Source organism: Monodelphis domestica, chromosome 1, assembly GCF_027887165.1.
Source record: "Monodelphis domestica isolate mMonDom1 chromosome 1, mMonDom1.pri, whole genome shotgun sequence".
In the NCBI taxonomy this organism is placed as follows: Eukaryota; Metazoa; Chordata; class Mammalia; order Didelphimorphia; family Didelphidae; genus Monodelphis; species Monodelphis domestica.
The window spans coordinates 106497229-106521847 of NC_077227.1; the positions used below are offsets into that span (position 1 = coordinate 106497229).

The 24619-nt window shown below is 33.2% G+C and overlaps 1 protein-coding gene across 12 annotated transcripts in view; it reads right to left on the bottom strand.

The window, feature by feature from the left end:
• ADD3 (adducin 3) overlaps positions 1-24619 on the bottom strand; it is a 177750-nt gene that overhangs the window by 88486 nt on the left and 64645 nt on the right. For 4 of the 12 annotated variants that reach the window (XM_056804129.1, XM_016423959.2, XM_001368690.4 and 1 more), the window contains exon 2: positions 19129-19195. The exons of 3 other annotated variants lie outside the window; for them this stretch is intronic. The gene's annotated coding sequence lies outside the window, so the exon portion shown is untranslated. Of the gene's footprint in view, positions 1-16350; positions 16449-19128; positions 19196-24069; positions 24138-24619 lie in introns of those variants that run through there. 5 more of the 12 variants (XM_056804119.1, XM_056804140.1, XM_056804113.1 and 2 more) reach the window with 2 other exon arrangements.

Sequence of the window (24619 nt, forward strand, 5' to 3'; positions counted from 1 at the left end):
TTGGTCCTGCTTTGGCCTTCTTGTATGCATTTGGGTAGGCCCAACTCCCATTCCTGGAAGGGATCCCACTATCTTGCATATTGAATTATTTTACTCCTCCAGTGTATAGGTGAGATGACACTTTTTCCATGAAACCCTCTCTGATTTTCAAAGCTAAAAATGATTCCTACCTTCTACATATCTCTCATTCTACTATTGGACCTCTCATATCATATGCATATTGCAATATACTATGGTTATTTGCACACATGATCTATTCCTCCCTCCTCAGCTTTCAAGATCACGATGGCAGAGACCATAATTTTCCATTTTTATTTCCATTATGCCTAGGACAATTGTCTGCACACAACAGATTCTTACACTTAAAAAAAAAAGAAAAACATCATTTTATTACCATGTTCTTCCCAAACACCAATGAATAGCAAACACAATGTTGTAAAGTTTCAAACCAAGTCAATTAATTTTCCTCATCTGTAAAATGTGGGGGCTGAACCTTTGAATTATCTTCCAGCTCTAATTCTGTATTCCTAACTGATCCTAAAGCTATCAGAAGCTAAAGAGTCCTATCTTTTGAGCAAGGAGTGGAACTATTCTTGGAACATAACTACAAAATGAAAACAAAGCAGGAGAACTGAAAAAAGGTGTTTCCCTCTTAAACAAATATAATCTAGTCAAGGGAACATTTGAGGGAGGAGTAAATTGTTTAATCTTTGGTTAATGAGCACGTACTTCTATAAGTATCATCAAGGACTTAAGTAGTATCAGGGATCATGGCAAACCTCAATTCATTGGAACTTTCAATTTCATGTAAAATGCCCCAAGAAAGCTAAGTTAATCTCTAAGGCCAGCTGAGAAGAAGAAAGTGAGGCAGAATTCAGCTCAGCTTGGTCAAAAGTGAGCAGATAGGCAGCAATGACAAGGAGCTTTTCCAAATGTAAAAACCTCCAAGCTCTTAGCATATTAACCAAAGACTTACTTATGACTTCATTAAACACTTATTTAGGATCTCCTCAGGAGGGGGTAGTGTTCCATATAACTTCAATAGAGTTATAGAAAAAAATGATATCTGGAAGATATGAATGCCCATCACAGACTTAAGTCAAAAATTCCTCCAGTGCCTAATCCATCTCTGTGTTTTTATAGATAAAAGTTGGACCCAAGAAATAAAGTGACTGACCACAGACATACAACCACTTAAAAGAGCTTTCTGATTCTCTGGTAAGTGCTTTTTCTACCATATAAAAGTGCTTCTTAAAGGCAAAAAAACATGTAAATTAGTTGCGAAATCAAGTGATCCATGAAAGTCCTTCATTTCAAAAGGGCACACTGAAGGTGTCTCAAACTAATGCATTTCTATTAAGTTCTCTTTTGTTGCCCCTCCTCCCTTTTGATTTTTATTTTAAATCTTCAAATCAAAACAAGAATCAACAGAATCATGCCCTGCTAGGACAGGTATGAGTGTGACAATTCCTGAAAGACCACACCAGACTCGCCTACTTTCTTAATGCATTCTTATCTTCAATGTGATAAGAACAGGATCAACCTGATCCGGGAGAGTTTGCTTGTATGCATCTGAAGAATGGTTGTTTAGACAGACCCAAAGGACCCCCAAACTAAAAACATTGAGATACAAAATTCTGAGGAAGTGCATGGGAGTACCAGAAAAAAAGTGGAGAGTAAAGGGAGGGTTCTCTTGAGTATAGTAAACAAACAAATAGTTATTTTGAGTCTACTGTGTATAAGTACTGAACCAACAAATAGGTATCCTGAAAGATACCACTGAGATTCAAGCTCCCCTAATTAAACAGAATAATTCTTCTCTTAGATTGATGTCTAATTCCCATACATTTCCCTTGGCAGGTCTAGTGAAGTGTAGCATATTGGGAAGAACACTGAGTTAGTAGCCAGATCATTTTTGTGGTTGAGTATAACTTTAGGCAGATTATTGAGTCCTCTCTAAACTTTAACTTCCTTATTTTTATATAAAAAAGAGTAACACCCCCCCATTCTCTTTCTCACAGGGCAGATAAAATCATAGAAGACAAGAGATGTAAAAATGCTTAGACAACTACAAAATACAAATATATTATATTCCTATTGTATTACTCATGTTAACAGGCAGCCCCAATTGATTTGTAAAGATATTTGAGAGCTGAACTAAATGGATTATATAAAATTTAAAAAATTCTAAAATTAAACTTGTGAGTGAAAAGTCAGGAAGTAGAGAGGGGGCTTTAAAACAGCCCCAAAATAATGCCAATCATAATGAAGAAGCTCTGGATTAGAGATAACCTAGATAACTGATAGAGGTGACTGAATGATTCAAGTAACAGGGGAGCAGGAATCATTAGAAGAATATATCAGGAAGAAAAAAAAAAGTTTGAGGACTAGAAAAAAGCAAACCAGAACAGAGGAAATAAGGGTTGCTGGAAGCCTACACCACAAATCACTGATAAGTGCTTATTGTCATTCTAGGGCTAGGAAGCAGAAGGACTGCCAGGGCTAGAAAATCCCTTAGAAAGCTAGGAGGAAAAGGATATGAATAAATGACTCTCAAAAGATTTGCAAACTATTAACAACCAACTGAAAGAATGCTCCAAATCACAGAAGAGTGCATCTCAAAGTAATCCTGAAGTTGATTCACGTTATATGGGATAAAGTAGCAATGACAAATGATGTGGATCATTCACTTTGGGAAATTGTAAAGAGAGAAGAGTATCAACATAATTAGTGGAGTTGAGGAATGTTTCAAACAATTTGATATTATAAGAAGGTGTATAAAATGTCATTTTACTACTAGGCATATAGTCCAAGGAGATCATTGAACAAAAAAAGGGGAGGGGACCTCTATATACACAGAAATATTAAAAGTAGCATTTTTTTTGTGGGAGCAAAGAACTGAAAAGAAAGCAAAAGTCCAATGACTGAATTGTGGCTAAATAAAAGTGTGGAACATAAACATAAAGGAATGTAAGCTTGTGAAGTGTCCATTTTATTTTTTAGTCTTTACTATCATCCCTGCTTTCCTCAGAAGCTACACAGAGGCTCTACATAAATATTTTGTGATCATTAAGTAAACCACACCCTGCATATGATCTTGTACACACCTAAGTGATGCACAAGTGATAATGCATAGATACAAATGCCAATTACCAGATGTAAAAACAGATACTTTAGAGCATGGGTTCCTAACCTGGTGTCCATGAATTGGTTTTTAAAATAATTTTTACTAACTGTATTTCAATGACTTGTTTCCTTTGCAGTTTTACTTATTTAATGTATTTAAAAACATTTTGAGGAGTCAATAGGCTTTAAGAGACTGCTAAAGGGGTCTGTGTATGTGTATATACACACACACACACACACACACACATATATGTTAAGAATCATTGCTTTAGGAGATGTAAAGGAGTTCTCAAATTTGATGACATACAGCTCTGTCTGTTAGGGATTACAGTCTGAAATAATCAGTTTAAGTTTTGAGGCACACTACATTTTTTTATGTGTGGAAAGTTTGATATTCTGAAGGAAATGAATGCAAAAACTTTTGGTTTATGGGCATTCTGGCCAAAGGTCTCTGTCTTTCTAATATCTGATCAAAGATTATATTGTCTGATGGTCATGTGGTAAAAGAAATGATCTGGAATTTAGGAAGGAAGTACTTGCAGGACACAGCATGAATCAGTAAAATATATGTAATGGCTAAATTGGACCTTTTGCTTAGAATCATTCTATGATATTGAAAAAAAGCCCATATGCATATATCCTTCATAATAATAGAAGAATTAAGCCTGACAGAATTGTAAGATGAGAATCAATGTCTCATTAAATCTAGTCAATTTGTGTAGTCCACTTTAACTCTAATCAAGTAAGCATATTTAATTTTTTCCTTAAGGTTGCTAAAACAAAGAATAATTTGAAAGAAAAAGCAACTCTGATTAAACTTTGGCAAAATGTATTTGAAAACAATAAGCTTATTAACAATATTCAGGTAAAGAGCTAACATGAAATAAAACCTTTTAAGGTGGGGGGGTAACAAGCAACATGGTATCGTGGTATTCAAACTCACCCCTTTCTCACCCCCATGAGTTAATTTCTGATTAGGGGTATAATCTGAATTTTTTTTTAAAGCTTACAGCCTAGAGGTAAAACACCTATAAAATATTTCTTAAATTTAAAGGAAAGAGCATCAAAGATCTTCAAGAAAAGAAATGTGTAAAATGGGATTACTTATAACATTTTTCAAGATTACTATTACTAGAGGAAAAACAAAACTGGAGAAACTAAAGATTTAAAAGACAAACAATGATTTCCAATGGTGGCAGTAATGCTTTGGAGAAAAGGTAAAAGTGAATCATTGTTTTTTTCAAAGAGCAATTTATTGTTAAACATATTCCTTTTTGTATTTATTGATAAGCTTCATCTGAAAAGTTGGGCCAGTTGAACGGAAATGGAGAATTGGACCTACATTTGGGAAAATAAGAATACAAATCTAGCCTCAGACATCAGTTCTGTGACCTTGGGCTAGTCATTTAAACTTTGTCTGCCTCAGTTTCCTTATCTATAAAATACAGATGATAATAATAGCACCTAACCTCCCAGGGATGTTGTGAGGATAAAATGTGATGTTTGTAAAGCAATCTGAAAACCTAAAAGTATAATAAAAATATTAGCCATTTATAATAACTATATAAAAATGAAATACTATTTTTTGTCTATTCAATGTAGAAAAATATATGCTTTTCATTTAAAAATATTTGTCCAAGAAAATGTTTGATGGAAAAAAAAATCACTCTTGGAAAATACTTAGATTAGGTACTTAAGCAAAAAATTTAAATACAGGTTTATTCTGCATAATATTGCCCTAATGAATATCATTTCTTAAAAATATTGTTAATAGGATCATAGATCTTGAACTGGAAAGGATATGGTCATTGAGATGACCTTTTTGTTATATCTGAAGGTTACAAAATAAACTCTACCTTAATTTTGCCCAGACATTTATAATTGTTTTTCTTTTCTACCTAACTGCTCTTTTAATACATCATTTACCTAATATGTTTTTATGGAACCAATGAATAATAGCAAGTTATTTTCTTCAAACATTATTTTAAGTGATAAGAGACAAACTAAAAATATAATATAAATTGCATATTTGTTCTTAGATGCATGATCATTCATATCCTAGCATTTCAACCACTCATCCCGGGGTTAGTATTTGGCAAGTAGCCCAATAATTGCCACTCTGCCATATGTGGAATGTTCAACACTTGTGGATCTCTCACCTCGGCAAAGGGATGGGGTGGAAATGCCTTCTCCTATCTCTTCTTTTGAATGATGCTTGTTCTTTATAATTTTGCAATACTGACTTTTGATTTTTTATGCCTATTCTTTGAATTTACATGGTTACAGTCCTTGTGTATATTATTTTCTTGGTTATTTTTGTTTCATTTTGCAGTGTAAATCTTTCCATGATTCTCTGTATTCATTATATTTGTAATTTGTTTACCCATTCTCCAATTGATATACATCTTTGTTTCAAATTCTTTGCTCTAATAAAATGAGCTGCTTTTAATTGTCAATGGTCTCCTTGGGGCATAAGTCTATTAGTAGAATCTCTGGATCAAAGTATATGGATGCTTTAATTGCTTTACTCTCATTCCAAATTACTTTCCATTTTATACTGATTAATAGTTCCATCAACATATGAATTTTAGCAAAAGTGAAAAAAATGCAATCAAAACCACCAGCACTTTATTCTGGCAATGTCAATTCTCACAACCTAAGAATGATACTGATATTTGTGGGAAAGGCCAGTATATTTTTTGGTTTTGAAAAATTGTGTATACATAGAAGTGTACAAAAATACACACATATATAAAAATGTACACAATATACATACCTATATCTTTGTTCACACATATATAAAGGCTGGCAATCAAATGTCTGAAAAACAGGTCAGTTATATACTTTCTATAATAGCTTTTTAAAAAGTTATAAAAACAGAAGATTTTACTGATTTCCAAAAGATTTTACTGATTTCCAAAAATTTCAGTAGGTGTAGATAAAATATAAACTACTATTCATTCTTCTGTTATAAAGAACACATGTTCTCTCTCTCTCTCTCTGACCTGCTTTGAGAAAACCAGATACCCACATCAAATATCTGAACTTGCCAAAGTACCCACTAAAAGGTACCTAAACTCAAATGAGGCTATATGTGTAAAATACTTTATAAACTTTAAATCACTATGAAATGCTCTTCATTATTATCATCACCACCATTATCATGATGATGCTATATATTATTAGATAGTAATAACACATATAATCATATAATGACAATAATCACGACGATAACAACAACAATAATTATAATGACCAATCCTGGTCCAAGAAAACAGAAAATGAAATAACATATCCGTCTTTCGGTAGGAAAGTCATTGATTACTGGCATGGAATGTTAAATGTACCATCAGTTTTGCTTAAGTGTTATTTCTTTATTAAAAGGGAGATTCAAATGATGGAATAAAGGTATGTAAGGAAATTCATATGATGTTAAATACCAATTAAACTTTAAAAACAAAAAACAAGTTGCCCTGGTATATTTAAAAAGACATGTTTATTGCATCTGGCAAAGCCCACTTGTGCTTTCTGAGTATGGATATTTAATACCTTAACTTTGGTACAGGGAAATAGGCTGAAAAATGTGTCTTACTTTTAAAAAAGGAGGAATTTTGAACTTTTGATAGTTAACTTCCTCAGTGAATTTTTTTTTCTTCAGAGATTATATAAATCTCAGCGAGGTCCATCAAAAATATGAGCTACTTGAGAAATGCTTCCAAGTCATATCAGAGGGAGATGATTAAAACATACATACCCACACCTACAATATTACCCTGAAGCGAAGGAGAGGAGGAGTAAAGAAAGCAGAGAACAAGAGAAACTAGAAGTGATCAGAGACAATAAAGACCAAGTAACCAAGGTGGCAATAAGAAAAGCATGTCCATAGGAAGCTAATGAGTGAGCAACTTTGGTTTTGTTTAATTTCAAGGTTTTATACCCCCTTTATGTGAGGAAAGAAAAATTTTTTGAATATTTTTATGATTTTTGCAAATTTAGAACAATTTAATACAGTGAAAATGGAATAATGGTTAAAAATAATCAAATCCATAAGATCACAGTTGCAAAATAAAGGTGGGAAAGACAAGTATTGTTCTTTCTTTGAGAGGTCACACAATAAGAATGGTGACAACTATGAACTTTCCTAAATTCAAATCTGACCATATTGCTCTGCTCAAGAATTTCTAATGACTGCCTCTTATATCTAATAAGAAAGACAAAACTCCTAAGCTTGACATTTAAAACTCTTCACAGTCTGGTTCCAGATTCCAACTAAGGCTCAGGGAAGAGTTCGGAATAGGAAGAAAAGAGGTGTGGGAAGCATTCTACAATCCTGAAAGGGAAACAATGTTTCCACATTTTGATAATCACTATTTTACATGGATTTCATTTTCTAAAAGAGGTATTCTTACTTTCTTTTTAAAAAAGTTTTTTGTGTTTATGATTATCTTTAGATTTTTTGCATATGAGACCCCCTTTCAAATATTCTATGGTCCAGCCAAACTGTAATTCCCTGGCTGTTTCCCTTACACATTATTCCATCCCTAGACTCTGTTACCTTTATACAGGCTGTGCTCTGTCTTCTTGTGCCTGGAATGCCCCTCTGCCTTTCATAATCACCAATTTCGTTCTAGATTCAACTCAAATGCTACCTCTTGTATAAAATTTGTTCAGATTCTCCCCCCATGTCATTAGTTCTCTCTCTCTCTCCTCTCCCTACCAGCTCCCAAATTATGTTACACAATCTTTTTGGTGACATAATTGCATCCTTCTGATAAATGTAAATACTTTGAATTCAGGGGATTTAAAAATTTTGTTTTGTCTTGTATTCTTGTTGCCTAGCATAGTACAGTATAGTTAATTCCTCTACTGTACCCCATTCCCCTCCTTTCCTACCCATCACTTCCCCTTTCAAATATAATACAATCCATTTTTTTAATAAGCCAACCTAGTAAGTGAACTGAGCCAACTCCTCCTAAGAATGAATTCATAACATGATTTCAGGGAATGGCCCTTTGAGATGAATGATATATACTTTTAAGAAATGTTCACTTTTGCTACTACACAAAGTAAAGATGTATTTAGAAAAATACAGATTTTAATAGTAATTAAGCTAACTAAGAATAGTTAGTTTATTAATACTAATTTGGAAGCTTATACCACATTAAACAAGAGAAAAGTACAAAAACTCAGCTCTTATTTTAATAACCCAAACCTTTAACTTAAGGCTGTTTTGTTGCTGCAACTCCATAGATGCATATAAAATGTAAATATATACTAATTCAATTCAAACAAACATTTAAGTACCTACTAACTGTAGTACACAGTACTGGGACTCTCCTGCAGTCAACATACATATATACAGCAAGACCCTTTACCATTAAGGACAAGCCACTTCTCAAATACTCAAATAACTGTTTGTAAAAGACACCCACGCAAAACCATAAATAAATATAAAGACCATAATACTTTAGAAAATTTGACCTGTTGTCATCCTCTACAACCTGGATAACAATAATTAGGCTGACTGACTTTATAATAATATTCAAGAAATATTCAAGAAAATTGAAGGCAGGAGGCCTTGGGAGACCAACCCCCAATCCTCCAAGTGTTCATTCATATAAATACCATCTTATTCTATGAACCAATTTTAACTTTATGAAGATATTAAAATCTAAACGAAATGGCTACCATTTCTTATAAAGTCAAGCAAGTTACATAATGGGAACTATTGAAAGAAAAGCACATTATAGTATTCAAATGTTACATGTTAAACCGTTCCTGAAAAAGCAAAAACAAATCCCAATACTTAAAAGTACAATGATGCAATATTGTCATCAGTAAAATAATTTTCAAATCAGTATGTTAACACAAACCTCTTACTCTATGCCATACATGTTTCTTTCTACATAGTATGAATGTGTTTCCTGTTTTCTCAATTCTATTTTCCAACTGGATTCGAGTTGTGTTAATGGTGTTAAAGAATTAATATGTTCCATTTGTATTCAACTGTTTCACTCCTCTAAAATACTTCTTTTCTATAGCGTAAAAATCCATCTAGCATAAAACAACTTAAATATATTTACAAAACTAAATTATGTCTTATTCAGAATTTAAAAAACATTTTTAAAGTTAAAGTAAAAAAGCAAACAACATATAATCACTAACCTGAAAACAAATGGCCAAGATTTGCCTTTTTTATTTGTAAATTCAATTGTCTCTGTCCATTTCCAAATTTCCTAGTCCAGCTAACACATCTCAGTTTTGCAAAACTTGACATAATTGATGAAAAGTTGTCCTGCTCCTTACTGTTATCAGAGACTTTACATTAAAAGTATCTTCTTTTTACCCTACCACTGTTTTATTTCATAGCCCAGGAATCTGACAGTCAGTGTGATATGGAAACTTATCTGCTGGCAGAAAGCTGTTTTCATGATATGTCAATGACAAGCAAAGGAGATGAGGGGAGAGGAAAGGCAAAGGGGAAGAAAAGAATCTCATTCATCACCACTCCCCAAGCATTGGGAGCAGAAATTTGCTTTTTACATGTTTTTTTTTTTTCAACTAAGAGAAGTGCTTCTACACATAAGTTTAAAAAATAAAAGACATTCATAGATGGTCTTGCTCTCAGTACAATAATATTAGTAAATGATAATTTCTATTTTGATGTTTCATATTCCAAATAAAATACTGTAAAGTACATATTTTGAAAATGGGAATGATATCTACTACTTATTATTCTGCTCAACTCACCATTTGGAAGGGTCAAATAAAATACTCTATGTGAAAGTACTATTGTTTCAGTTTGAGCCAACATAATAAAAATGACAGTTACACAGCCAAGTTAATTTGCTTATTCAGTAGCATACCAATCAAACAACCAAATATTTATTTTAAAGAACTAGAAAAAAAATAATTCATCTGGAAGAACAAAAGGTCAAAAATATCAAGTAACCTACAAGCACTAGATTTCAAACTATATTACAAAGTGGTAATCATCAAAACAATCTGGTATTGACTAAGAAATAGAATAGTATGGAATAGATTAGGTACACAGTAGCAAACGACTATAGTTTCCTAGTGTTTGATTAACCCAAAGATATAAATGGGGTGAAAGGGGGACAAGAACTCACCATTTGACTAAAAATGTTAGTAAGATTGGAAAACACTATAGCAGAAATTAGGCAAAGACCCACCTCTCACATCAAATACCAAGATAAAGTCAAAATGGATAAATTAGACATAAAAGTTATAGCATAAGCATCATAAACAAATTAGGGAACATCTGTCAGATCTATGGATAAGCAAGCAAGAGATAAAGAGATTCAAGGGGAGTAAAATATATAATTTTGATTACATGAAATTAAAAAGGTTTAGCATAAACAAAATTAATGTTGTTAATAGGGGAAAATTTTATAGCAAGTTTCTCTAATAAAAGCTTCATTTCTGAAATATATAGGGAATCGAGCAAAATTTATAAAAATGAGTCATTCCTCAGTTGATAAATGGTCAAATAATATTAACAGGCAACTTTCAGAAGAAATAAAAGCTATCAATAATCACATAAAATGCTCTAAAGCATTACTGAGTAGATAAATACAAACTATCAGATTAGCTCATAGGATAGAAAAGAAAAATGAAAAATGTTAAAGGGAACATGGAAAAATTGGGACACTAATGCATTACTGGTGGAGCTGTGAACTAATCTATCAATTCTGGAGAACAATTTGGAACTATATCCAAAGGACTATAAAATTGTTATGTACCCTTTGGCCAAGCAATACTATTACTAGGTCTGTATTCTCAAAAACATCAAAGAAAAGGGAAAAGGACCTATTTATACAAAATATTTATAGCAGCTGTTTTTGTGATATCAATTAGGGAATGGCTGAACAGATTATGGTATATGACTATGATGGAATATTTCTGTGCTATAAGAAATGATATATAGGATGATTTTCAGAAAAACCTGGGAAGACTTATATGAACTGATGCAAAGAGAAGAGCAGAACCAGGAGAACATTGTATTCAGCAACAACGAAATATTATAATGATGTTAAACTGGGAAATATTTAGATAATCCAAGATAATTCCAAAGAACTTATGATGAAAAATGCTAGCTACCTCCTGAGAGAGAACTGATAAACTCTGAATGTAGATCAAAACATACTTTTTAAACTTATTTTTTTTTTTGCATTTATATAAAAACTGCTTTAGGTAGATGTCAATAGAATGTACAGTAAAGTAAGAACTGTCGATGTACACACACACACACACATACAACTTGGACACAGATAAATAAATGTAAATGATATATAAACTAAAAGTCATTTTCAGTAAAACAAATGTGCATATATATGCAACCTATATAATTTATGTGTGTATGAGTATGTACATGCAAACCTGGGTTAAAATTTACCCTTGTACTCTTTTTAAGGCATGTGCTGGGCAGATAAATATGATGATAATAATAATAGTCCAAAGGGAAGAATCCATTACCTTAAGACACACTATGTTTTAACACTTTAGAATCCAAAAACCACTCTTCAGCAGTGGATAGAGAGCTGGTCTCAGAACCAAGAAGACCTAGGTTGTTCACATCTTTCTTTTGACAAATACTAGATATGTGACCTTTGGCAAGTCACTTAACATCTCAGTGCTCTAGGCAAAGGCTGCTAAGTGACACAGTAGACAGAGTGCTACACCTGGGGTCAGAAAGACTTTAAGTTCAAATCTAGCTTCAGCCAATGGCCTATCCTCTTCCCCCAAATATATGCATATTGAAAGACTTGTATGAATTGGTGTAGAATAGATTAAGCAGAAGCAATATTTAAAATGTAAAGGAAAAAAATGAAATTGAGTAATCTTGGTTCAGGGGAAAAAAGATAATGAAACCTACCTTCCTTCTCTTCTTAGAAAAGTGAGAGTCTATCAAGTCAGACTGCTGCATATATTGTCATCAAGGTCACTATATCTAGTATTCCTGCATAACTGTTCATCTTTGTTCCAAGGGAAGGCCCGTTGATCAGAAGAATTTAACAATGAAATGTGATTTAATAGGGCACAATGTAAAGAGAGGGTTGAGTAAGATAAGGAAATGTCAGAAGTAGAGCTGACATGGATGAATATGAGGGAGTCAAAAGTGGAAGAAGGGGAATGAAACTGAGCCAAGCCAGCGTAAGACTAAATTAAGGGGATTTTAATTGGGGGGAAATTAATTATATAACTATAGTTTGAACATATTTTCCAGTAGCAAAGGCAGCTATCTCCAAACCTCAGTTTAGTTTATAGATCATTTGTATACCATTTTAAGTTTTACATGTCTAATATTTGATTCTGTATCTTGCCTCTGTATGGTAGCACAAGCAGACATCACCTCATTTGATTCAAGCCAGAAAACTGAGGCTCAGAGACATTGTGACTTGTCCATTGTCACACAAGTGATGTCAGGTGGGATATGAATGGAGGCTTTTCTGACTCCACATCCAGTATTCTTTCTGCTATACCAGGCTGCCTCTCATCATTTGAAGCCATTAATTATAGCATAATGCTAAGTAAAATGTCTCAAGATTTTTCCAGTCCCCTCTTTTTTTAAAGAAAATAAGCTCATTGTGTCATTCAATTTTTGAAAAATGTACACTCCATATATAATTTTCTGCCTACAACTCTACATTTAACTACTGTTCACATTAATATCTAGGAAAACATCCAGTCTTTTGCCACAGACTGCTTTACTAAATACTATAGTAGTGTTCAATGTATCTGGAAAGTAGAAAGTCGAATGTGTGGGAAAGTAAATCATTACCATACACAGCACAGGATACAGCTGGGACTAGTCAAGTTGATTTAGGCAGCTTACAGAGTCATCCCCTTAGCTGAACAGGAAGTAGTAATCTAATTAACTGATTTCCAACCCATACTTCTTTCTCTCCCACCCACTCCCATTCCTCTCCAACACATACATAGCTATTTTCTATGGTTTTTACAACGTAAAAATTCAATTAATCAAAATATTAGTATAATGGGAAGAATTTTGAGAGTAATTATAGATTAAACTTTTGCCCAAGAAGAAACAATAAGGTACAAATGATGCATTATTACATTCCTCTAGAAGAGCAGGTTGTAGCAACAATGACAAAACCAGTTTTTGGCACATAGTATAAATGATCCTTAATATTCAGTGCCTACAGTATGTTTCCATAGCATCAAAATATTACCAAAGTAGAACTGTTTTTTAAAAGACATCTTGAAATCTTCACATCCTAGCAACAAATTTCATCATTTTTTAGCCAATTCAGAAAGTATCTCCAACCAGTTAGTAGTTCTTTCTAAAACTTCTGATTTTGCTATGAAGATTTGATGTTATTTCTGATGCCTTCTTCCCCATTACTTCTCCTATTCAATTAATTACTAGGTTCTGTGAATTCTATCACCATATCTGTTACATTCTTCTACTGCCCCCACCCTATTAAAAGATTCTCCTACCAAGTCTTACTGACTTTGCTTTCTCCCCTCCTTATTCATATTGCTGGTAGTCTAATATTCTTTATGTACAAGGTCATTAGTTTTCTGACAAAAATCTCTCCAGTCAGTTTTGGGAGTGGAGGGAGGAGGGGAGAAAAAGAACATGAATCATGTAACTATGGGAAAAATAGTTTAAAAATTAAATTATATTAAACATTTAAAAAAATCTATCTCCAGTAGTTCCCTTAAGTAAAATTCAAATTCCTTAGTCTCTCAAAGTTTAAAAATTGGGCACTATTTTATTATCCTCAGTTCATTTTATAATGTTTGTTTCTATATACTGTGTACCCAATCACTCTTCCTCCCATCATGCACAGTGCTTTCCTGACTTCATACCTTTGTTCATGTTGTTATGTTTTGAAATTCTTTCTGCTCAGTCTTAGTAAATACCTATTCTCTCCTTTTAAGTCCAACTTAAGGGCTACCTCCTCTAGGAACTTTTCCTTGATTACATAGCTGTAAGAACCTTCCCATTCAGACTTGGTACCACATGTTTTTTTTCATCTCTCTAATATACTTATCACATAAGACTATATGTTATAATTAATTGTATTTGTATCATTACTACTGTAGTTTCAACTGGAGCAGGAATTAATCAATCAGTATGCATTCATAAAATTTTCATTATGGTATGCCAGACTTAAGGCTAAATTTTAGGAATACAAAGACAAAGTAAAACAGTGCTGGTCCTCAAGATAATTAGAGCCTAATAAGGGAGACAACGTGTATACACATGATACCTAATATAAACAAAATGAATGCAAGTTGGTTAGGAAAGCCAGGACAACAGAATCCAGGAGCACAGAAAAAGTTCCTGTAAGTATTTGAGTTAAATTTTTAAGGAAGCCAGGGATTCTAGGAGGCAGAGGTGAAAAGAGTGTGCTCAGGCATGTGGAACAATAAGTGTAAAGGTATAGGGATGGTAGATAGAGTTAAATGAGTACGAAATAGTAAGTAAAAAAAAAACAGTGAGTTGGATCCAAAGAATAACAATGTGTGAGAAGACTGGAAATATAAGAAGGAGCCAGATCATAAAAGGCTTCAAATGCCAAATAGAGGAATTATTATTTGATCCTGGAGTAAGATGGAGCTACTGATATTTGTTGAATAAAGCATGACATTATAAGACCTTCACTTTAATAAAATTATTTTAGTGGATATATGGAGAATAGAAAGGGAAGAGGCTTGAGATAGGGAGAACAAATATGCTATCAAAATAGTCTGCATGAGAGCTGATGAGGGAATGAAGTAGGGCAGTAATTCTGTGTGACCAGAGAAGAGGAAACTACCTTATCCATGGAGATAGAAATGCCAAGATTTGGTAATTAATTGCTTATATGAGATGAGAGTCAGAAGTTGAATTTAGGAATGTAGGTAACTGGGAGGATGTTTTTTTTTTCAAACCTTTTAATCTCTCCCTCCCTGAGCAGATTATGGTATTATGACTCATAAGGAACTCAAAATTAATATTGAATGAATAAAGGACACAAAATAGCCACTAGCCCATACTAGATGCATATTTGACATCTCAGGTACTGATTTGAACAACCTCTCCCATTTTGCCAAATAAAAGTAGAAACTAACATTTTTTCATTCACTGTAAGTTAATAGCAATAAAGAAAACCCTGGTTCATATTAGTATATGAAAATATGACTTTGTAGACACTATCAAACTACTTATCTTTCTCAAAATAGGAACATAAATTCCCAATATAACTCAGATAAACCAGACATGGCCCAAACAATAGCTCTACTTACCCACTACATAAACAAGATAGGTTAAAAAACAAAGGAAATGATGGTTGGTAAGTTTAAATGGGTGTGTCAAGAGGGAGAGAGGAAGTGGTAAGTATTTTTAACTAAGAAGACACCAGATAAGCCATCAAAAGGTAAATTAAAGGAAATTTTTCATCTTTCCCAATTCCTAGTTTTTCCTTTTTAACCAAAATTTAGGAAGTAAGAACTTTATGCTAATAGTTATAGTTCAAATATAAAAACATTCTGTCTTAGGTACATGTAAAGAAAGCCTAACAAGCAAGAAACTGTTACCTTAACTATTGGATAGTACAAATCTGAACAGAAATAAAAAAAGATCTACGGAAAAAACAATTTGATAACAGAGAGGAGAGAAGAAGCAATATATCTTTCTGAGCTTTTGCCCTCTCTCTAAGCAGCTTCCACATTTTATGAACAGCTGGGAAATTTCCTTTTCACAGGAAAAGGATGACTTCATAGTTCACACAGAAGTGGAAATGACAACAACTAAATGCATCATCCAGAAAAAGGTGTTTCCTGAAGCAAGGAGACAATGCATTGTTTGAAGGGGGAGGGGGGGGATAATCCTCTTGAAGGAAACAAAAATATCAAGACTAAGGAAAGTTTTCAAGGCAAAAATAGGCTTCACTAATATAGATTATGCCATACTATAGCATTAAAACTATAAGATGACTATATTCCACAGTATATATCAAGGAAACAGCAAGAATGTACATTTTCATTTAAGAATTATATGGGATTTCAATCATGAAATTTTATAAATATAATTTTTAATCTGGCATTTTCTAAATGGAATTAAGAATCCTAATCTTCGCATGAAATGTCTGTTTGTTCTTAATAAAAAAAGAAAAACACAACTCCATGTTTCAATAACTGATGTTCTAATAATTTAATTTTAAAATAGTTTTTAATTTTTTCTTACATCACCTGTTTCCCCCAGTATTACTCCTTCTTTCTCTCCCAGGGAACCATCAAAGAAGTCTTGAAAGTTTGTGGAATGTGCAACACTTGTAGATCTTTTATCTCTGCAAGGTGGATGGGAGTCTTCTCATATCTTTTCTTTTGAGTTGTGGTTATTTCTTTAAAAAAATTTTTAACTTAAAAAACCTTTACCTTACATCTTAGATCTAAGGCAGAAGAGTGTTAAGGACTAGGCAATGGAGGGTTAAATGAAATGCCCAGTCACACACAACTAGGAAGTATCTGAGACCAAATTTAAACCCAGGACCTCCTATCTCTGAGCCTGGTTCTCAATCCAGTGAGTGACCTAGCTGACTCCAATCATGATTATTCTTTATAATTTTGCAAGATTCACTTTTGCTATTTTGTGGGGGTATGGATGTTAATTCTTTTTATGCTGTTGTAACTACAGTATATATTGTTTTCTTAAATTTGCTTATTACGTCTCTCCATCAATCCATATAGATGTTTCCATGTTTTTCCATATGAATCATATTCATCATTTCTTATGCCAGAATATTCCAGTTAGTTATATTAATATACCACAATTTATTTAGTCAAAATTCAGTGAATAAGCATCAATTTTGTTTCCAATTCTTTGCTATCCCCAAAAAGTTCTATTGTGAATATTTTAGAGTATACCTTCCTTGGAGTATACCCAGTAATCTCTGGGTCAAAGGTTATGGATTGTTTAGCAATTTCATTTGCATAATTCTAAACTGTTTTCCAAATTGGCTGATGAGTTTCATAGTTTCACAAATAATGCACCAATATGCCTCTCCATCTCTCCTCCCAATATTTAACTATTTCAATGCTTTGTCATTTTTGCTAATTTTTATGAGGTTAAACTTCAGGATTCTTTGCTTTGAGTTTTTCTTATTAGTAATAATTTGGAGCACTCTCTCATGTGGTTGCTAATAGATCACAAATCTTTTAAGAATGATTTGTTCTCACTTTTAAAATATATTGAGGAATGTGAAACAATTTCCTGAGGTGTGGTCAGTTATATATGCATATCTACATATGTATGTATATTTGCATATATATCTGTTAACTATTTAAATATCTTGAATACAAAACCTTTACCAAAGAAATTAGACACAATTTATCTTTATCATTTCACCACTTTCCTTCTCAATCTACGTGCATTAATTTTTATCTATCCAAAAGATTTTCAGTTTCAAGTTATTAAAGTTATGTATTTTATCTATTGTAATTACCTCTATGGTTATTCATAGCCATAGTTATGAGATGTAAATTATCTGCTTCTTATTTTAGCAAAATCTTTAATATTAAATTTAATACTGATTTAGAACATATTATGAAATGTAGTGTAAGAAATTAATTTAAGCCTAATTTCTGCCAGACTATTTTCTAGTTTTCTGAGCTTTAAAAAAAAAAATCAAATAGGGAGTTCTTTCTTAACTTATCTATTCAAAGATTGGGTTTTTGAGTTTCATCGTCTCTGATTCTTCCCTTGTCCAGCCTATAGCACTGATCTCTTCTCTGTTTCTTAAGCATTACTAGATAATTTTTTAATAGAATAGTTTGAGGTCTGGAAGTGTTAGTTCATTAATTCCTCTTTTTTCCTATTTTCTTAATGTATGTTTGTAAGGATGTAATTTCTAATCTCCCTCTATGAAATTCTCAGAAATTTTGGTATTTTCTTCTTTATATGATTTGTTCTCTGCCCCATTCATTATTTAGAATTTCATTTTTAAATCTCCATTTCTGTCTGTGTCATTTTTTTGGAATCCCTGAGTTAACATTTTTATTGTATTATGATCTATAAAATATGTACTTTTCTATTTCTACCATTTTCCTTTACTTGCAAATATCTGTGCCTTAACACATGGACATATTTTTTAAAGTTCCATGTGGAATGAAAAATAGGTATATTCTTTACAAGTCCCTGAAAAAAAAAACCACAAAACAACAACCTTTCTACCTTAGAACTGGTTTCAAAGCAGAAAAGTGGTAAAGGCTAGGCAATGGGGATTAAATGATTTACCCAGAATCACCCAGGTAGGAGGTGTTTGAGGCCAAATTTGAACCCATGACCTTCTGTATCTAGGTCTGGTTCTCAATCTACTGAGTCACCTATCTGGTCCCAGTAATTGCCTTTAGAGACATCATGCTTCTTAATTCTAGTTTCCCCAGCAATTTGTTGAGTTCTGTATTTTTCCTTTTATTTTTTCTGTTAGATTTTTCCAAAACTAAGAGGTGGGACACTGAAAAAACCTGTTACCACTGTGTTATTGTCTACATATTTTTGATGTTTGGTTAATATGCCCTTTATGAGTTTTGATGCCTAGTCATTTGGAGTAAGTAAATTGAGTATCAATACTGGTTTGTTGTCAATGGTTTAGAATAACACAATTACTTTGTTTATCCATTTTTATGTTTTGAAAGTCTGTTTTTGATTTGTTTTAAAGCATGATTGCAATTCCTGCTTTTTTGGATTTACTTGATGTCCTCTTTTATTTTGTGTGTCATATTTTTTTTTAATGTGTTTCTTGATGAAAAAGATTGTAGGGTCTTATTTTTTTATTCAAACTGTCATTCTCTTTAATTTTATTGGGTTGTTGAATACATTCAGATTTTAAATTGAGCTAATATTTCCCTTCATTTATTGCTAACATTTTCCCCAAATTATGAAATAATTTATCCTTTGTTGATTTTCAAACAACTTTGTCATGGCATAGCTCTCTCAGAGGAATATACTGTTTTTTAATTTATTTTTACCTGACTCTTGTTTTTCCACCCAGGACATGAATTCTCAGTTTTATTCAGGAATTCAACAATTGAGAACCTAAAGAAAGACAAAAAAAAAGAACCTCAATAAAAATGCAATCTCCAATCACCTATATAAAAAGAGATGAAACGTTTAAGTCATGTGATAGACAAGATGGAAGATTGTTTCTCTAATTCCCTCAGTCTCTCCAAAACAGAAATTATATGCCAAAGACAAAAAAGCTGTCTCTATGATTTAGTATGTCTGGAATCCAAAATTATTTCAAAACAAAATCCACAAACTGACATCTACACTAAGCTCACTTAGTACCCCTCCTGCTCATCTAAACTATCAGTAGCAAGGCTACACTAGTTGACCTACAATGGCTTGCAAAAAATTCCCAACCTAAATCCCAGTCTCTTTTTCCTCTTTCCAGGGGAGTGCAGAATTATGAGAGCAGAATTTATGTCCTGATCAGCAAAAACAGTGTGTAAAATAAGAAAACTGTACCTGTGATAGTAAGTCTTATAAAAGAAACAAAAGAGAGAACAATAGATCAGAAGTTCAAGAAGACAAACTGAAGGATAATCCAGAAGAACTGAATCAAAGAACAATAACATTCAAAGAAAATAAGTTTACTATACAAGTAAAACATACAGATCCTGAAGACAGGGTACATAGAGACAACCTAGGGATCACAGGTCTCCCAAAAGAATACAACAGAGCACAATATCTTATCATCTTACAGAAAATAATATGAAACATCACAGATTGCTTCCAGAAAAAACCTAAGGCTGTAAACTATAAGAGGTTAAGTTTAACAGTTTAGTTCAGAAAAATGGTCTGCAAGTGATCAAAAGAAACATTCAAAAATAAAGTAAAGTCAAATAACACAACAGACTATTCTGTACCCATCAGATAACAGAGAAGGTAATGGAATAGTATCATCTAGAGAGCAAAACAGTTCAGGATACAGTCCAGGTTGATTTACTCTGCAAATCTAAGCTTAACTATGAATGAAAAAAAAGACATTCAATTATAAAGCATATAAAACATTTTTAGAAAGAAAACTAGGCCCCAAAAGAAATGCAAAGAGATTTTTGGTGGGTAAGGGGATAACCAAAAAGCCAATTCCAAGATCAGCCACTTTCCCTAATAGATTTTTCTCCTACCAGGAAGGCCATCCAGAGGATGATCCAGCTGATACTTTCTAGATCTCAAGATTCTAAGTGGTATGTAGGCTGGAATTCAGGTAGGAAAAGGTTTGGGAAGCAAAGGAGAAAGGTCTGTTTTCATATTATCAAAATCATTATTGTATATGGATTTCATTTTTTGGTACTTGTTTAAATTTTTTTTTTACATTTGTAAACCCTCACACAAAACTACCTTGGTGTCCAATTACTACTTAGGACATTCCAGGAAAAGTTACTAATCATTCAAAAAATAAAAATATTATACTTCTATAAGGAAAGATGTGCCAAAAATCATTAGAAAAGATAGGAAGCCAATTGAATATTACTTATTATTAAGTATCTTAACATTGTTAAGATAAGTTAAGAATCTTAACATTGGTTGGGTATGGGGGTTGGGGAGGTAGAGAACATGTAAATTCTGCTAGGGAAGGCTGAGTCTGATATATTATTACTTGGTGAGTCCTGGGAGCTGAGGGCCACCAGGCAGTCTTAACAAGGAGCAAAACAGGTAAGGTCAGAAAAACTGAGTAGGTTTAAATTTCCATGTCCATCAGTAAGGAAGGAGCCTCTGTATATTTAGCCTAGAAGAGATAGGAAAACAAACAAAAAAGGAGAGAGAAAATGAAAGAAACAAGACATGAATATAAAAAGTTCAGAGAAGTTTTTTCTAAACTGTTATAAAGTGAAGTAAACAGAACTAGAAAACAAAATAATAGCTAGCATTTATATAACATAACATTTGCAAAGTGCTTTATGAGTTATTTCATTTGATTCTCACAACATGCCTGTGAGGCAGATGCTATTATTATTCCCATTTTTACAGATGAAGGAACTAAGGAAACTGAGGCACAGAGACATAAAATGACTCATTCAGGGCCAAATATGGAATGTCTTAGGCAAAACTTGAACTCATGTTTTCCTGACTCCAAGACACAAAAATGTATATATATTTTAGTCCAACAATACCATTACTAGAACTATAGTCCCAAAGAAATCTAAGAAGACTGAAAGAACCTAAATGAACAAAGATATTTATAGCAGCTCTTTTTTTAGTAGCAAATAACTAGAATTAAAGGAAATTAAATCAATGGCTAAACAAATTAAAATATACAAATGTGATGGAATACTATTGCTGCATAAGAAATGACAAAAAGGGATAATTGTAGGAATTCTTATATAATATAATATAGACTGCAGTAAGAAAAACTAAGAAGATATTTTATGTAATAATAACAGTGAAAGGAACAACTTTGAAAGGCTTAAGAACTTTGACTAATACAACAACCAATCACAATTCTTGAGGATCAATAATGAAGCATGCTACTACCTACTTCCTGACAAAAAGGTGTTAGTTCAAGATGTGGAATGAGACATACATTTACAGGCCTGGTGCCAAGGTAAAATTTCTTTTGTTTGACTGTACAGTAAAGAGTTTAGTTTTAATTTTCTTCAGTGAAGGAGGCAGGAAGGAGAAATGACAATAAATGCTTATTAATGAAAAATTTTAAAAAAGATACCTCTTTTCCTTTAGGACAACCAGGAGACTATCCGCACAAGTGATTAGACTCCACCAATTTACTAGTTAGCTTTTAAAAATTTTATTTTTACCTTTTCCTTTTTTAATCTTTTATATCTACTTGTTGGTAGGAAAAATAGGAGAGGGATATTCAGAAATGAAAGTGATACAAAATGTAATCTATCAAATATATGTATACATATAAATATAACACCAAAAGGTGTTAGGAATAGTGCAGTTTTTTTTAAAATTGCAAAACTACCAATGAAACAAATATAGCAAGAAAAATACTTAAAACTCCATATGTTCAGAGAAGTGTTTATTTATGAATCAATTAAACCATCAACTAGTAAAAGCAAAACAGGGTAGCATATTGTTCTTTCATGAAAAAACACTATGCAGTCTCATTAATAACAAAAATTTGATTCGTAAAACTGAAGATCTCTTCTATCTGTTCTCAGATAAAAGGTGATCTCAGAAGATACATTTGAGAGCTACTATTTACTATATTTGTGTTCTTAAAATTTCTTATAACAATTTCTCCCACTATCCTTTGTTCAATGGGAATCCTTTAAGGATGCAAGAGGTTGTTTTTCCTCTTTTATCACTTATTGGATTAGAGATAATGTTTTAATATTTGAATCATCAGTCACCACAAATGGAAACCTTACAGCAGGGGTCCCCAAACTTTTTACACAGGGGACCAGTTCACTGTCCCTCAGAACGTTGGAGGGCCGGACTATAAAAAACAGACTATGAACAAAACTGAACACTGCTGTCTGGGATTGCAGAGGCTGCAGCGCTGGCTGTGATGTGATGTCACACCTTGCACAGGCCCATCACTGCCACCACTATACTGGGCAGCAGTATACACAGTGCGGAATCCCCTCCCCCAGGTCGCTGCTCACTCTGCTGACGTCTTCCATTGTGCAGTCACATAATCCTTTGCACAGTGCCTTGTTCTCGTTCAGTTACTCTCAGAACAAGGAGCCTCACAAAGGATTATGTCACCAGAAGTAGTACTGTACATGAGCGACGCTGCGCTTTATGGTGCCGCCACATACTGTGCTCCTCTCACTGACCACCAATGAAAGAGGTGCCCCTTCCGGAAGTACAATGAGGACCGAATACATGGCCTCAGGGGGCTGCATGTGGCTGTAGTTTGAGGACCCCTGCCTTACAGGAATCATTCATCATTCATTGCTTGCTAACTGAACATTGCTCTTCGTGTAATGGTTATTATGTTTCTCATCTCAAACCAACCCATTTCAAATAGCATTACATTAAAGTTTTAAAGTGGCTCCTTCTACAAGTCATGGAAGAGAGAGAATTAGGAGACAACTAAAAATCCTAAACCAATTAAAATCCTCTCTAGTCCTTGTATTCTGAAAGGGATAAGAGAACCTCTCAGAAATACTCTAAAAAAGGACCAAGTTTTCCAGAAATTATTGTTGAAAGAGTAATGAGAAAAGATACAGCTATCATAGAACACAGCATATCACCTTGGGTTAGAACTGAATAAAAAAAAAAAAACTTGAAGAAAATAAATCAGATGGGTCCATAGAGATTCCTCTTATGAACAAAGACATTAATTAGAGAAATAGTGCCAATAAAGGAACCCTTGAGGAAATAATTGGCAATTTTTTTAAACCCTTACCTAATCAATATTATGTATTGGCTCTAAGGCAGAAGAGCAGTCAGGGCTAGGTAATGGAGGTCAAGTGACTTGCCCAAGATCACACAGTTGGAAAGTGTCTGAGACCAGATTTGAACCTAGAACCTCCTGTCTCTAGGCCTGGCTCTCAATCCATTGAGCTGCCCAGCTGCCCCTGGAAATTGTTAATATGGATCATTTCTTTATACTTTGGACCACAGGAATGCAAACAAATTTCCAACAGACATAGGTCCAGAAAGAACCAACATTAATTAAAATTCTATCCTCTCTATGATTGTAGCTACCATCCAAACATTCCCTGTAGTGCTTAGGAATCTATGAAAAGACTGGCAGAGGGAGTGAGAGGACTGGCAAGGGTCTTTGTGTATGTTATGGTTACACTCTTCATTGGGCTCTTCTTGGAGACCTGGAATTTATGCTACTGTCTCAAACCAATTATTTCCTTTATACACTCAAAGCAGATTAGGCTAAACATTCCACTAATACACTATTTGGGATGCATATTTATTAAAGTAACCACCTTGTAATTTCAAATATAACAAAGACTAGAAAAAAATTTTATACTTACTTGCACAAATAACAGTGAATAACTGACTATTTCAGAGTTGATATGAAAGGGTTTTTTTCATGTTGTCAGCATGCTAAAACAAAATTTGTTTAATAATTATAAATTGCAAATTAATAATTACAAATAAATATCTTGGGCAAACATGTTATATCATTTCCTGAGGAACACTGCACTTAGAAAGAGAACACCAATCCAAGTATTTGCCACTCATGAGTTTTGCAGTGTTAGGAAAGTCACTTTGCTTAGTTAGGCCTTAGTTTACAGAATTAAGAATTCAATTAAATACAAAAAGAACTTATTAAACACCTACAATTTTCTATACTCTTTCCAAGGTCAAAGAAATACAAAGTAATTCTCAAATATCTAAAATGGGAAATGGCACGTACACAAATAAGTCAATATAAAATATAAAGTAATTTCAAGGTAGGATGGGCAAACAGCACTAAAAAAAGACATCAAGAAAGGCCTCATTGCACTTGTGCTGATTCCCTGAAAGGAATCAGGGAATCAATAGGAAGACGTAAGGAAAAAGTGCATTCTAGACATGAAG